The 13,908-nt window shown below is 36.1% G+C and overlaps 1 protein-coding gene across 1 annotated transcript in view; it reads left to right on the top strand.

The window, feature by feature from the left end:
- TMEM196 (transmembrane protein 196) overlaps positions 1–13,908 on the top strand; it is a 332,570-nt gene that overhangs the window by 236,332 nt on the left and 82,330 nt on the right. The window lies entirely within an intron of this gene.

The following is a 13,908-nucleotide window of genomic DNA, read 5'->3' as shown; positions in this document are numbered from 1 at the left end:
GAGCACACGCTTCAGTTGATTTAGAGCATAGAATGATTGAAATGCAATAGTAGATAATGTTTGGAAATACATACTGGGTCCAGTCTTTAGAGGACCTTGAACAGCATTGTAAGTGTAGTTCTGTAATTCAGGAACAGTGGCTAAAATATGAATCATATAATGTATTTCATTGAGAGATACCCTTAAGAGTAGATGAGAATATAATACTTCAGATCAGTATAAGGGCCAATTCTCTTTTAAATAGGTAGCAGTTTTCTTCAGAGGAGCACCAAAGATTAATGCTTCTCAAGCCAGCTTTAGAAAGGGCATGGAATATTTGCACGACCCTTTATTCTCATTTCCTATTTATCTTAGTTTACTAAAAGAAGAATGTATCACCTTCAATTATTTGGCATTTCTTCTCTTGTAAGAGGAGTTTGTTTATATGCCCATGCCAAAATTTCTGCCTTTCAAAAAAATAATTTCAACTATTAGTAATATTTTTAAAAGTGTGATTCATTGTAATATCTCAGATGCTATGACTAGCCTATTACAATATATCATTTATTTCTCATAACAAGTCTACTACAAGTATGGTATTATTGTACTAATTTTACACATAGTGAAACTGAGGATCTGAGAGACAAAATCACTGTTTCACTGTCTTAAAACTAACATGTTAAGAAAGATAAGATTTGCACACAGGATACTTTGACTGCAAAATAAGCATAGTCTATCCACTATGACAGTGATTGAAAATGCGGTAAATTCAACTTCTGGTTTTTCTTTCATAAAAAGCCTGTAAATTTTATTAGTCTGGATTGCATCTTCCAATCAATTCCGTCATCTGAATTTCCATAATAGAGATCTTAGACAAAATTTCTCCTTACCTCTTTCTTCTCTACATATAACATGCATCTTTTATCAAGATCGATTGCTTAAGACTCAGTACCTTACATGATATTCATGATTCCCAGAGGAAATGATCAAAATACTTACTGATAAGGCATGGCAGCCACCAGTCAGAACAGACCACCAAACAAGTAGGCTCAGGCATAAACTAATAGAATGGCAGCGCTGATACAGACCAGCTGAAATATATCTCTTGTCAATATTCCACTGGAATTGATAAACAGCATTGCCATCCAAACAAATTCCCAATTGAATGTATGCAATTGTATTGAATTGTCTTAACAAAGTCTGACTCTTGAAAGATTCATTCAGGGAGTAGTGGAGGGACTTTGGCGAGAGCTACACTTCATGCTCCCTGCTTAGAGCTACAAGTCTTAAGGGTAATCCCTCAGCTGTCATAGTCCGTTTTCACCAGTGGAAACAGGGATCACAGCACCTACTCTTCAGTTGTTTATAAGGATGAAATTAATGTATGTCTAGGGACTCATAGCTGCTGATGCAGAGAGGCACAATCCTGGATGCTGTCCTTCACTCCTTGTAGTTCCTGCACTGGTTCTTCTCTTGTTGTTTCTCCAGCCTCTACCTCTTAAATGGACTGATCTAAAGACACGGTCCAAAGGGGAAAAAAGAATCTCTGCTCCAAAATAAACAGATGAGCAATATATTTTCTCTGTAATTCTTTTTTATTCACCTTATTCTAAATTCTGGTTTTTGCTCTTGTCTAAACTTTGTAATTGCGGCTGATTTTCATCATGCTTATATATCCAAAACCTTGAGGAAAAAATGGGCCAAAATGTCTTTAGACAGTGGCTCAGGAACCTTTGTCTTATAAAACTAAACTTGCAGTGGAATTCTCCTGAAATACCTTTTCTTGTAATATCCAGCCCTTAAAGGATCGTTCCCAAAGGATCTGTTCTTAGCTATCTTTTCTCGCTTAATGATTTTTGTGAGGCTCAGACTAGACAAATATGTAAATATTGTGCAGCACTCTATTCTACCTTTTGTTGTAGTTTGTTTTGTGTACATCTATTTTTTTCCCTCTGGATTGTAAATGAAGGAACCATGTGTCATTCATCTTAGCAGAGTGTCCGTGACTTAGTCCATGATTAAGAAATGCTCATTGAATTAAAAGTGAGATGGAACAAATGCTGAAGTGAAAAAATAACCAGATATGCTAAATAATCTCCCCTGAGATACACATACACAAATTTTTCACTTCAGGTGTCTAAAAGTAAATTGTAAGCTATTAATAATCCATCCTGCTGTATTTTTAAGTATTCATGAATGGGGTAAAGCAACGGTTTAATGACACAGTGTTTCACTGAGGAAGAGTCACGGACTGTGAGCTAAAACATGCCTTGAATCCCACCTAGTTTGGGAAAGAGTGAAATCCCCCCTCTCAGTATTCGTACACTTCCCTAGCTGGGTTATTTTTAATGGCACCTCTCCCCTATGATGTATCCTGGATTTATTCCTAAAAGGCATCATAGTCATCAAGTAGCTGAGCGCAAGGCCATGACCTCTGTATATCCCACAATAATAGCTTCCTAGAAACGTGGCTTCCCAGAGAACGGAAAGAAACTACTTTGTGGTCACAACAGGGTAGGACTGTTATTTGCCCAAGCATAAGGCTCACACCTGGCTCTGGGGAAGAATAGCTAATGAGATAAAAGAATTACTTCTCCATTCTTTGCACCTGACAGGATATATTATTATTGTCTTTTTAAACATGAGGTATCAGTATGGACAAAGAGTTGAAATAACGCCAAGGGAAAAAATAATACGTGTGTTCCATTTCAGATCACTGCTGATGTGTAAACTGTTCTGTAACCTTATTGCTTTCTGGTTTGTCATAAAAATAGCACGTTCAGTGTGTTCTCCCTCCTAAGGATACTGGAGTAGCTCAGTAAGAGAGAAGGGGATGGAATGAGTATTGAAATGTTTACCATGCAAATTTCAGCTCAAATAATGTGATATTTCATCTGTTGACTAATTCACATTTTATGAGAGCTATTTTTAAACATGTGCCTCCTTCTCTATTGACTTTGTCTATGTTCAAGGGAGTCTGCCACACACCAAAAACATTTGTACTCATATTTTGAAAGTGAACTTATTCATTTGATAGAGTATTTCTAATTCATTTGTATCTGCTCCTGTGTAGTAACACTACTTTGATGAGATATTAGTTGCCTACTCTTTCCTCTACTATGCTTAGAAACTTTACTTATGATTGCTTATTAAGGAGGGAATATGCTCATCATGCTTCCTCCAAAGATTAATAGCTTAAGTAAGGCTTGTTTTAAAAAACATGCACAGCAAAATGTGTCAGACATAGAAAGACAAATACTGTATGATCTCACATGTGGAATCTTAAACAAACTCACAAACTCATAGATACAGAAAACAGATTGGTGGTTGCTAGAGACAGGGGCTGTGGAAAGGGGGTGGGAAAAATGGGTGATGGTGGTCAAAAGGTAACAAAACTTCAGTTTTAAGATAAATAAGTCATGGGGTTGTAACGTACAGCATGGTGACTGAAGCTAACAATACTGTATTGTATATTTGAAAGTTGCTAAGAGAGTAGATCTTAAAAGTTCTAATCACAAGAAAAAATAATGTGTAACAATGTGTAGTGAAGAATGTTAACTAAGTTTATTGTGGTAATCATTTTGCAGTATATATATTATATATATATATAATATATATATATATAATATATATAAAATCAGTATGTCACACATCTAAAACTAATATAATGTTATATGTCAGTTATATATCAATTAAAAAACCCTCATACCTCATCTACTCTACTGGAATAATAATTATACATAATGAATGTAAATATGGATATTTACTACCAAATCCAAGTCTAAACCATAACTTTAAAAATTCAAGACCCCAAATTTTGTATAGTCTTTTAAAGTTGAATAAATTAGAGCCTCATTATATAAATTAGCTCTATTTCCTTCATCTGAGCTCCAGATTTTTCACATTAGCTAATACTCATTTGTTAAGCTTTTATTTCTCTTGGAAAATTTCTAAAGGCAAATTGTCAGAAAAGGCAGGGCTGTGAATCAGAAATTAATCATATGCAGGTAGAAATCTCAGATCATATTTTTAATGATAATTGGATCAATTAAGAATAGAAATCTGACAAACCACTTGTTTATTGTCCTATAGATTAACCACCACAGTAACATTTTCCCTCTTTTCAACCACTTATTTATTCTTTGTATGGGTATAATCCAAATCTCTTTACTATAAAAAATGAAACAAAACAAAACAAATATACATGTTTAGGTTTTGACTAGATGTCAAACTTCCCCACTCTGGTAGACTCTTGTCTGGCCAGCATCAATAATCCCCTACCCCATTTCTGGTAACTTCAGTTTTCCTTTGGAGGACCAGTCTTCTCCATTCTCAGTCTATGTGGTCATAATGAGACTGACCTCATCCTCTAGCTTCATTGGCTGATCAGAGTAACTATGATTTGTCCATAATGGGCACAGGATACAGCTTGGGCTCAGGAGTCCCACCCTAAACTTTCACTGATTAGAAGAAGCATCTCTTTCTCCCCATGTTGCTAAACTTCTTGAAAATAAGTGGATATTCCAAGGTCATTCTTGGAGAGAGCCAATCTGAGAAAAGAGCCAGTGCAAAAGAACATAGAATTAAAAAATGGAAAAAGAGACATTTTCCCAAGGTCATTGCTGAGTTCCAAGATCTACCTGTGACCAGAGCTGCAGAAAACTGTACAACTCTGATGAAAAAAATCACAGATACTAATAAATGAAAAGATATTCCATGATCATGGGCTGAAAGATTCAACTGATTTGAAGATTCAACTGATTCAAAATCCTTCCACACAAAAGCCTGCACATAAATGTTTACAACAGTGTTGTTTATGATTGCTTGAAGATAGATGCAACCACTAACAGGTGAATGGATAAAAAACCGGTACATCCATAAAATGGAATAATCATTGATAAGAGAAATGAGCTATCAAGACATGGATGAATTTTGAATGCATGTTGCTAAATGAAAGAAGCCAGTCTGAAAGACTGTATAATTACATAATTACAATTATATGACATTCTGAAAGAGGCAAAACTATAGAGATAGTAAATAGATCAGTGGTAGCTACAGGTTTGGGGGAAGGGTTGAACAGGTGAAACATGGGGGGTTTGTTGGGAGCAGTAAAGCTATTCTGTATGATATTCCAATGGTAGATACATGAATTTGTCAACCCATAGAATTGTACAGCAAAAAGAGCTAACAACATTTGTAAGCTTTAAAAAAATCATTTAGGAGGCTGGGGATCCCAGGAAGGAATGCAAGTTGTCACAAGAAAATGTAACTGTATTACAGATGTATGAAACAACCTCACTAAATGATGTGGAGGGAAAGGTGCTGACCTAAATAACTTTGAAAATGAGTGGATTCTTTCTGTAAGACTAAAGGCAAAAGTAGTGTACTTTAGTTGATAAAGTTCACTCCCACAAAAGTACTGGATTAACTTTTTTGATACTGCTATACATACATATATACTAGAAGTGAATAATTAAGTAAATGGATGGAGCTTGGTGGGAGTCATGTTTTTCCTCAGTTGTAGGAGTTTATGGATCAAGATGGGGAGGAGGCTATAATGGTCCATGTGGAAATGGATTAGAGTTAAATATCAGTATTAACTCATGTTTAAATTAATATAGGTATTGAAAGTCAGTTATAGACATATTTATAGATGTACATATACACAGGTTAGTTGGTGTGCACACCATAGTTATTTGTTCTGTCAGCTGAGAGGACTTACAAGCAATGATACCCCAGTAGCAACTAGCGCACCAAGCATCCAGAACTTGGTTTCTAACACCATACTTACAAAGAAAGAACCAAGAGTCCTTGGATAAATAGCTGATTCTAGGTCTAGGGCTGGAACCACTGAAGGAGATCCTAATAGCCAAAGCAAGAACAATTTGAGCATCAAAATAAATAGTAATGTATTATAATGCAAAGTATAAATATCCATAAGTTTATATTGATATAAATGAATGACTGAATGAATAAATAAATAGGGAGAAGAGACAAATCTCTTATGCAGAATAATTTCAAAGAATTTATGTAGATACTCCACCCTCAAGGATGAGTATCTGTTTCAACCTCAAGGAGTATAACTGTATTATAGTTGCTATGTATAATACAAATATATATGTATGTATATATATGTATATACATATATAATATAGTGCTTCTATATTATTTCTATTTTAACATAGTATGTACATATGTGTATGATATAGTGCTTTTGTATAATATATTTATATGTACCATATTTATTAACTATATGTTATAAATATCATATACTTATATGTAATATATTTATAATTTTTAATATATATAATGCTTAGCACAGTGCCTGGCTCATAATCATTACTCAGAGAATGATAGTGGTGATGGTAGGAGTCATAATTGAACAAATAATCAGTGACAGTAATTATTTAATAATAACAATGGAAGATACGCCCTGTAGAACCATTTTAGAAACCTATTGGGCAGCATCTATCAAAGCTGAATATTTGTACAACCTATCCCTCAGCAATCCCATTCCTAGGAGGTGTGTGTATAGGTGTGTCTCTGAAATGAGTACATATTTTACCAAATGGCATATACCAGAATGTTCATAATAGTGCTATTTGTAATAGTCCAAAACTAGAAACTCCCAAATACCCATCAACAGTGGAGTGGGTAAATAAATTGTGATATATTTAAATTTTATGGAGTGGCATATAGCAATTAGAATAATGATATAGAACTATATGCCACAATATGGATGAATCATGAATATAATGTTAAGTTAGAGAAGTCAAATATAAAAGAGTGTATGATTCCTCTGATGTAAACTACAATAGTAGGCAAAAATGTGTGTTGTTAGAAGTCAGGGTTCTGGTTACTTTTGGAGTTTGGTAGGGTGAATAGTTACTACAAATGGGCATAGGGGAGTTTCTGAGGCTCTTGATCTGGGTACTGGTTACATGTGTGTTCAATTTGCAAAACCCCATCGTCCTATACACCTAAGTGCACTTTTCTCTTTGTATATTACACTACAGAAATGTTAAAAACATAGAGGACACTGTGATGTCATATAAAGGTCATTGCATTTATGGAAGTTGTCAGTAACTAGCTGTAAGAGCCTGAGCTACTTCTGAAACAGAATTTATCCATTTACAATATACTACAGGGTCATTGTGAAGATTAAATAAAATTAAAGTATGTGAAAGCATCACAAAAAACTCAATCAGTATTGACCATGCCTACCTACGTAATAGGTTTCAGACTGCTGAATTGTCAGTGTCAGTGATGTGGTGAAATGAGTGGTATATTATTCATTTTCAATTACTTTCCGTATTCTTTATCCAGAGAATGATTATCTCAAACTCAGTCATCAAGGGAGTTCTGTTTTTATGAGCTTGTGTCACATGGCATGACTGCCAAGTGGACATAAAATGAAATAAGATAAAATAAAATTTGCTTTCTCATGGTGTCAAAGGATACCAATGCTATTTTGGGCAGTGTGTCATAGTAAGAAGATTATTATCACTTTCAACATGACTGTATTAAGATTGCACCTGAAAACTATTTTTTTCTTTTGATACCTCAGGAGCCTCCAACCACAGAGCAAGTGGTGGGAAGCTTAGGAACTTTCCATGCCTGTAAGAAAAAGAAAAAAAAGAAAGAAAGATGATGGGTTAAAATGCATATAGTTTTGCTTTGTCAGTGAGAATGAACATAATAGCTCATAAATATGGGAAAGGTGTAATTCTAAAATAAGATAAGGGTAAATGATTACAGTCAAGTATAAGAAAGTATATCTATGAGTGGTAGGATATAATTCTTTTTAAAGAACAGTTTAGGTTAAACATCAGAAAGAAAAGTCTCCTCAGAGTAACAACAATTCAACTATGGAACATTCATTTAAGAGAGGCAATGTGAGCCGCGTTTCTCAAGACAGTGCAAACAGAAGCAGGCTAAGCAGGCAGACGATAAGTTACAGGGAGTAATATTTTGCTGATGAGAGGTTAGTTTGGTCTAGCATCTTTTTCCCCCCTTATCAAAAGATTATTTATTAAAATATTTATGGATGAATTGGGAGATTGGGATTGACATATATACACTACTATGTATAAAATGGATAACCAATGAGAACCTACTGTATAGCACAGGGAACTCTACTCAGTACTCTGTGGTGACCTAAATGGGAAGGAAATCCGAAAAAGAGGGAATATATGTATAGGTATAACTGATTCACTTTGCTGTACAGCAGAAACTGACACAGCAGAGTAAAGCAACTGTACTCCAATGGAAAAAAAAAAATTATGGAACATAGATCTTTTTAATTTTTTAAAAAAATTTTATTGGAGTATAGTTGATTTACAATGTTGTGTTAGTTTCAGGTGTACAGCAAAGTGAATCAGTTATACATACACATATATCACTTTTTTTTTTAAAATAAATTTATTTATTTATTTTTGGTTGTGTTGGGTCTTCGTTTCTGTGTGAGGGCTTCCTCCAGTTGCGGCGAGCGGGGGCCACTCTTCATCGCAGTGCGCGGGACACTCACTGTCGGGGCCTCTCCCGTTGTGGAGCACAGGCTCCAGACGTGCAGGCTCAGTAGTTGTGGCTCACGGGCCTAGTTGCTCCGCGGCATGTGGGATCTTCCCAGACCAGGGCTCGAACCTGTGTCCCCTGCATTGGCAGGCAGATTCTTAACCACTGTGCCACCAGGGAAGCCCCTGTCCCCTCTTTTTTAGATTCTTTTCCCATATAGGTCATTACAGAGTATTGAGAACAGTTCCCTGTACTCTACAGTAGGTCCTTATTAGTTATCTGTTTTATATACAGTAGTGTGTATATGTCAATCCTAATCTCCCAGTTTATCCCTCCCAGCCCCCCTTAACCCTCTGGTAATCATAATTTTGGGTCTAGCATATTAAATACTGAAATTGGTCTCATTTAAAAATATACTAAGAGAGAGAGGACCTTCAAGAGGGCAGAGGAGTAAGACATGGAGATCACCTTCCTCCCCCAAAATACATCTACATGTGGAACAGCTCCTGCAGAACATCTACTGAACACTTGTAGAAGACCTCAGACTTCCCAAAAGGGAAGAAACTCCCCACGTACCTGGCTGTGTGGCTGACAGGGTCTTGGTGCTCCAGCCAGCTGTAAGGCCTGAGCCTCTGAGGTGGAAGAGCCGAGTTCAGGACATTGGACCACTAGAGACCTCCCACCCCCCACGTAATATCAAACAGCGAAAGCTCTCCGAGAGATCTCCATCTCAATACTAAGACCCAGCTCTACTCAACGAACAGCAAGCTCCAGTGCTGGACACCCCATGCTAAACAACTAGCAAGACAGGAACACAACCCCACCCATTAGCAGAGAGGCTGCCTAAAATCATAATAAGTTCACAGACATCCTGAAACAGACCACCAGACACGGTCCTACCCACCAGAAAGACAAGATGCAGCCTCATCCACCAGAACACAGGCACCAGTCACCTCCACCAGGAAGCCTACACAACCCACTGAACCAACCTTATCCACTGGGGGGCAGACACCAAAAACAAGGGAACTACAAACTGGGAGCCTGCGAAAAGGAGACCCCAAACACAATAAGTTAAGCAAAATGAGAAGACAGAGAAATACACAGCAGATGAAGGAGCAAAGTAAAAACCCAGCAGACCAAACAAATGAAGAGGAAATAGGCAGTCTACCTGGAAAAGAATTCAGAGTAATGATAGTAAAGATGATCCAAAATCTTGGAAATAGAATGGAGAAAATACAAGAAACGTTTAACAAGGACCTAGAAGAATTAAAGAGCAAACAAACAATGATGAACAACACAATAAATGAAATTAAAAATTCTCTAGAAGGAAACAATAGCACGATAACTGAGGGAGAAAAACGGGTAAGTGACCTGGAAGATAAAATAGTGGAAATAACTACTGCAGAGCAGAATAAAGAAAAAAGAGTGACAAGAATGGAGGACAGTCTAAGAGACTTCTGGGACAACATTAAATGCACAAACATTCGAATTATTGGGGTCCCAAAAGAAGAAGAGAAAAAGAAAGGGACTGAGAAAATATTTGAAGAGATTACAGTTGAAAACTTCCCTAACATAGGAAAGGAAATAGTCAATCAAGTCCAGGAAGCACAGAGAGTCCCATACAGGATAAATCCAAGGAGAAACACGCCAAGACATATAATAATGAAACTATCAAAAATTAAAAACAAAGAAAAAATATTAAAAGCAGCAAGGGAAAAGCAACAAATAACATACAAGGGAATCACCATAAGGTTAACAGCTTACCTTTCAGCAGAAACACTGAAAGCCAAAAGGGTGTGGCAGGACATATTTAGGTGATGAAAGGGATAAACCTACAACCAAGATTATTCTACCCAGTAAAGATCTCATTCAGATTCGACAGAGAAATTAAAACATTTACATACAAGCAAAGGCTAAGAGAATTCACCACCACTAAACCAGCTTTACAACAAATGCTAAAGGAAGTTCTCTAGGCAGGAAGCACAAGAGAACGAAAAGATCTACAATAACAAACCCAAAAGAAGTAAGAAAATGGTAATAGGAACATACATATCGATAATTACCTTAAATGTAAATGGATTTAAAGCTCCCACCAAAAGACGTAGACTAGCTGAATGGATACAAAAACAAGACCCATATATATGCTGTCTACAGACTGAAAGTGAGGGGATGGAAACAGTTATTCCATACAAATGGAAATCAAAAGAAAGCTGGAGTAGCAATACTTGTATAAAATAAAATAGACTTTAAAATAAAGACTATTACAAGAGACAAAGAAGTATGCTACATAATGATCAAGGGATCAATCCAAGAAGAAGATATAACAATTGTAAATATTTATGCACCCAACATAGGAGTACCTCAATACATAAGACAAATGCTAACAGCCATAAAAGGGGAAATTGACAGTAACACAATCATAGCAGGGGACTTTAACACCCCACTTTCACCAATGGACAGATCATCCAAAATGAAAATAAATAAGGAAACACAAGCTTTAAATGACACATTAACAAGATGGACTTAATGGATATTTATAGGACATTCCATCCCCAACAAACAGAATACAGTTTCTTTTCAAGTGCTCATGGAACATTCTCCAGGATAGGTCATATCTTGGGTCACAAATCAGGCCTTGGTAAATTTAAGAAAATTGAAATCGTATCAAGTATCTTTTCTGACCACAATGCTATGAGACTAGATATCAATTATAGGGAAAAAACTGTAAAACATACAAACTCGTGGAGGCTAAACAATATGCTACTAAATAACCAAGAGATCACTGAAGAAATCAAAGTGGAAATCAAAAAATACCTAGAAACAAATGACAATGAAAACACGACGACCAGAACCTATGGGATGCAGCAAAAGCAGTTCTAAGAGGGAAGTGTATAGCAATACAATCCTACCTCAAGAAACAAGAAACATCTCAAATAAACAACCTAACCTTACACCTAAAGCAATTAGAGAAAGAAGAACAAAAAAAAACCCCAAGTTAGCAGAAGGAAAGAAATCATAAAATCAAATCAGAAATACATGAAAAAGAAATGAAGAAAACAGTACCAAAGATCAATAAAACTAAAAGCTATTTCTTTGAGAAGATAAACAAAATTGATAAACCATTAGCAGGACTCATGAAGAAAAAAAGGGAAAAGACTCAAATCAACAGAATTAGAAATGAAAAAGGAGAAGTAACAACTGACACTGCAAAAATGCAAAGGATCATAAGAGATTATTACAAGCAACTATATGCCAATAAAATGGACAACCTGTAAGAAATGGACAAATTCTTAGAAAAGCATGACCTTCTGATACTAAAACAGGAAGAAATGGAAAATATAAACAGACCAATCACAACCACTGAAATTGAAACTGATTAGAAATCCTCCAACAAACAAAAGCCCAGGACCAGATGGCTTCACAGGCGAATTTTATCAGTTAGAGAAAGCTAACACGCATCCTTCTCAAACTCTTCCAAAATATAGCAGAGGGAGGAACACTCCCAAACTCATTCTACAAGGCCACCATCACCCTGATACCAAAACCAAAGATGTCACGAAAAAAGAAAACTACAGGCCAATATCACTGATGAACATAGATGCAAAAATCCTCAACAAAATACTAGCAAACAGAATCCAACAGCACATTAAAAGGATCATACACCATGATCAAGTGGGGTTTATCCCAGGAATACAAGGATTCTTCAATATACACAAATCAATCAATGTGATACACCATATTAATGAACTGAAGGATAAAAACCATATGATCATTTCAATAGACGCAGAAAAAGTTTTTGACAAAATTCAACATCCATTTATGATAGAAACTCTCCAGAAAGTGGGCATACAGGGAACTTACCTCAACATAATAAAGGCCATATATGACAAACCCACAGCCAACTTCGTTCTCAATGGTGAAAAACTGAGACGATTTCCACTAAGATCAGGAACAAGACAAGGGTGCCCACTCTCACCACTTTATTCAACATAGTTCTTGAAGTTTTAGCCACGGCAATCATAGAAGAAAAAGAAATAAAAGGAATCCAAGTCGGAAAAGAAGAAATAAAGATGTCACTGTTTGCAGATGCCATGATACTATATATAGAGAATCCTAAAGATGCTACCAGAAAACTGCTAGAGCCAATCAATGAATTTGGTAAAGTAGCAGGATACAAAATTAATGCACAGAAATCTCTTGCGTTCCTATACACTAATGATGAAAAATTTGTAAGAGAAATTAAGGAAACGCTCCCATTTACCACTGCAACAAAAAGAATAAAATACCTAGGAATAAACCTACCTAAGGAGGCAAAAGACCTGTATGCAGAAAACTATAAGACGCTGATGAAAATAATTAAAGGCGATACTAACAGATGGAGAGGTATACCATGTTCTTGGATTGGAAGAATCAGCATTGTGAAAATGATTGTAAAACTCAAAACAATCCAGAGATTCAATGCCATCCTTATTAAACTACCAATGGCATTTTTCACAGAACTAGAACAAAATATTTCAGAATTTGTATGGAAACACAAAAGACCCCGAATAGACAAAGCACTTTTGAGAAAGAAAAACAGAGCTTGAGGAATCAGGCTCCTTGACTTCAGACTATACTACAAAGCTACAGTAATCAAGACAGTATGGTACTGGCACAAAAACAGAAATATAGATCAGTGGAACAGGATAGAAAGCCAGAGATAATCCCACGCTCTATGGTCTCCTTGTCTTTGATAAAGGAGGCAAGAATATACAATGGAGAAAGGACAACCTCTTCAGTAAGTGGTGCTGGGCAAACTGGACAGCTACATGTAAAAGAATGAAATTAGAACACTCCCTAACACCATACACAAAAATAAATTCAAAATTGATTAAAGACCTAAATGTAAGGCCAGACACTCTAAAACTCTTACAGGAAAACATAGGCAGATCACTCTATGACATAAATCACAGCAAGATCCTTTTGGACCCACCTCCTAGAGAAATGGAAATAAAAACAGAAATAAACACATGGGACCTAATGAAACTTAAAAGCTTTTGAACAGCAAAGGAAACCATAAATAAGACGAAAAGACAACCCTCAGAATGGGAGAAAATACTTGCAAATGTAGCAACGGACAAAGGCTTAATCTCCAAAATATACAAGCAGCTCATGCAGCTCAATATCAAAAAAACAAACAGCCCAGTCCAGAAATGGGCAGAAGACCTAAATAGACATTTCTCTGAAGAAGATATACAGATGGCCAACAAACACATGAAACAATGCTCAACATCACTAATCATTAGAGAAATGCAAATCAAAGCTACAATGAGGTATCACCTCACACCAGTCAGAATGGCCATCATCAAGAAATCTACAAACAGTAAATGCTGGAGAGGGTGTGGAGAAAAGGGAACCCTCTTGCACTGTTGGTGG

The sequence above is a fragment of the Balaenoptera acutorostrata genome, chromosome 7, assembly GCF_949987535.1.
Source record: "Balaenoptera acutorostrata chromosome 7, mBalAcu1.1, whole genome shotgun sequence".
NCBI classification, from domain to species: Eukaryota; Metazoa; Chordata; class Mammalia; order Artiodactyla; family Balaenopteridae; genus Balaenoptera; species Balaenoptera acutorostrata.
This window is presented reverse-complemented; position numbering and strand designations above follow the sequence as displayed.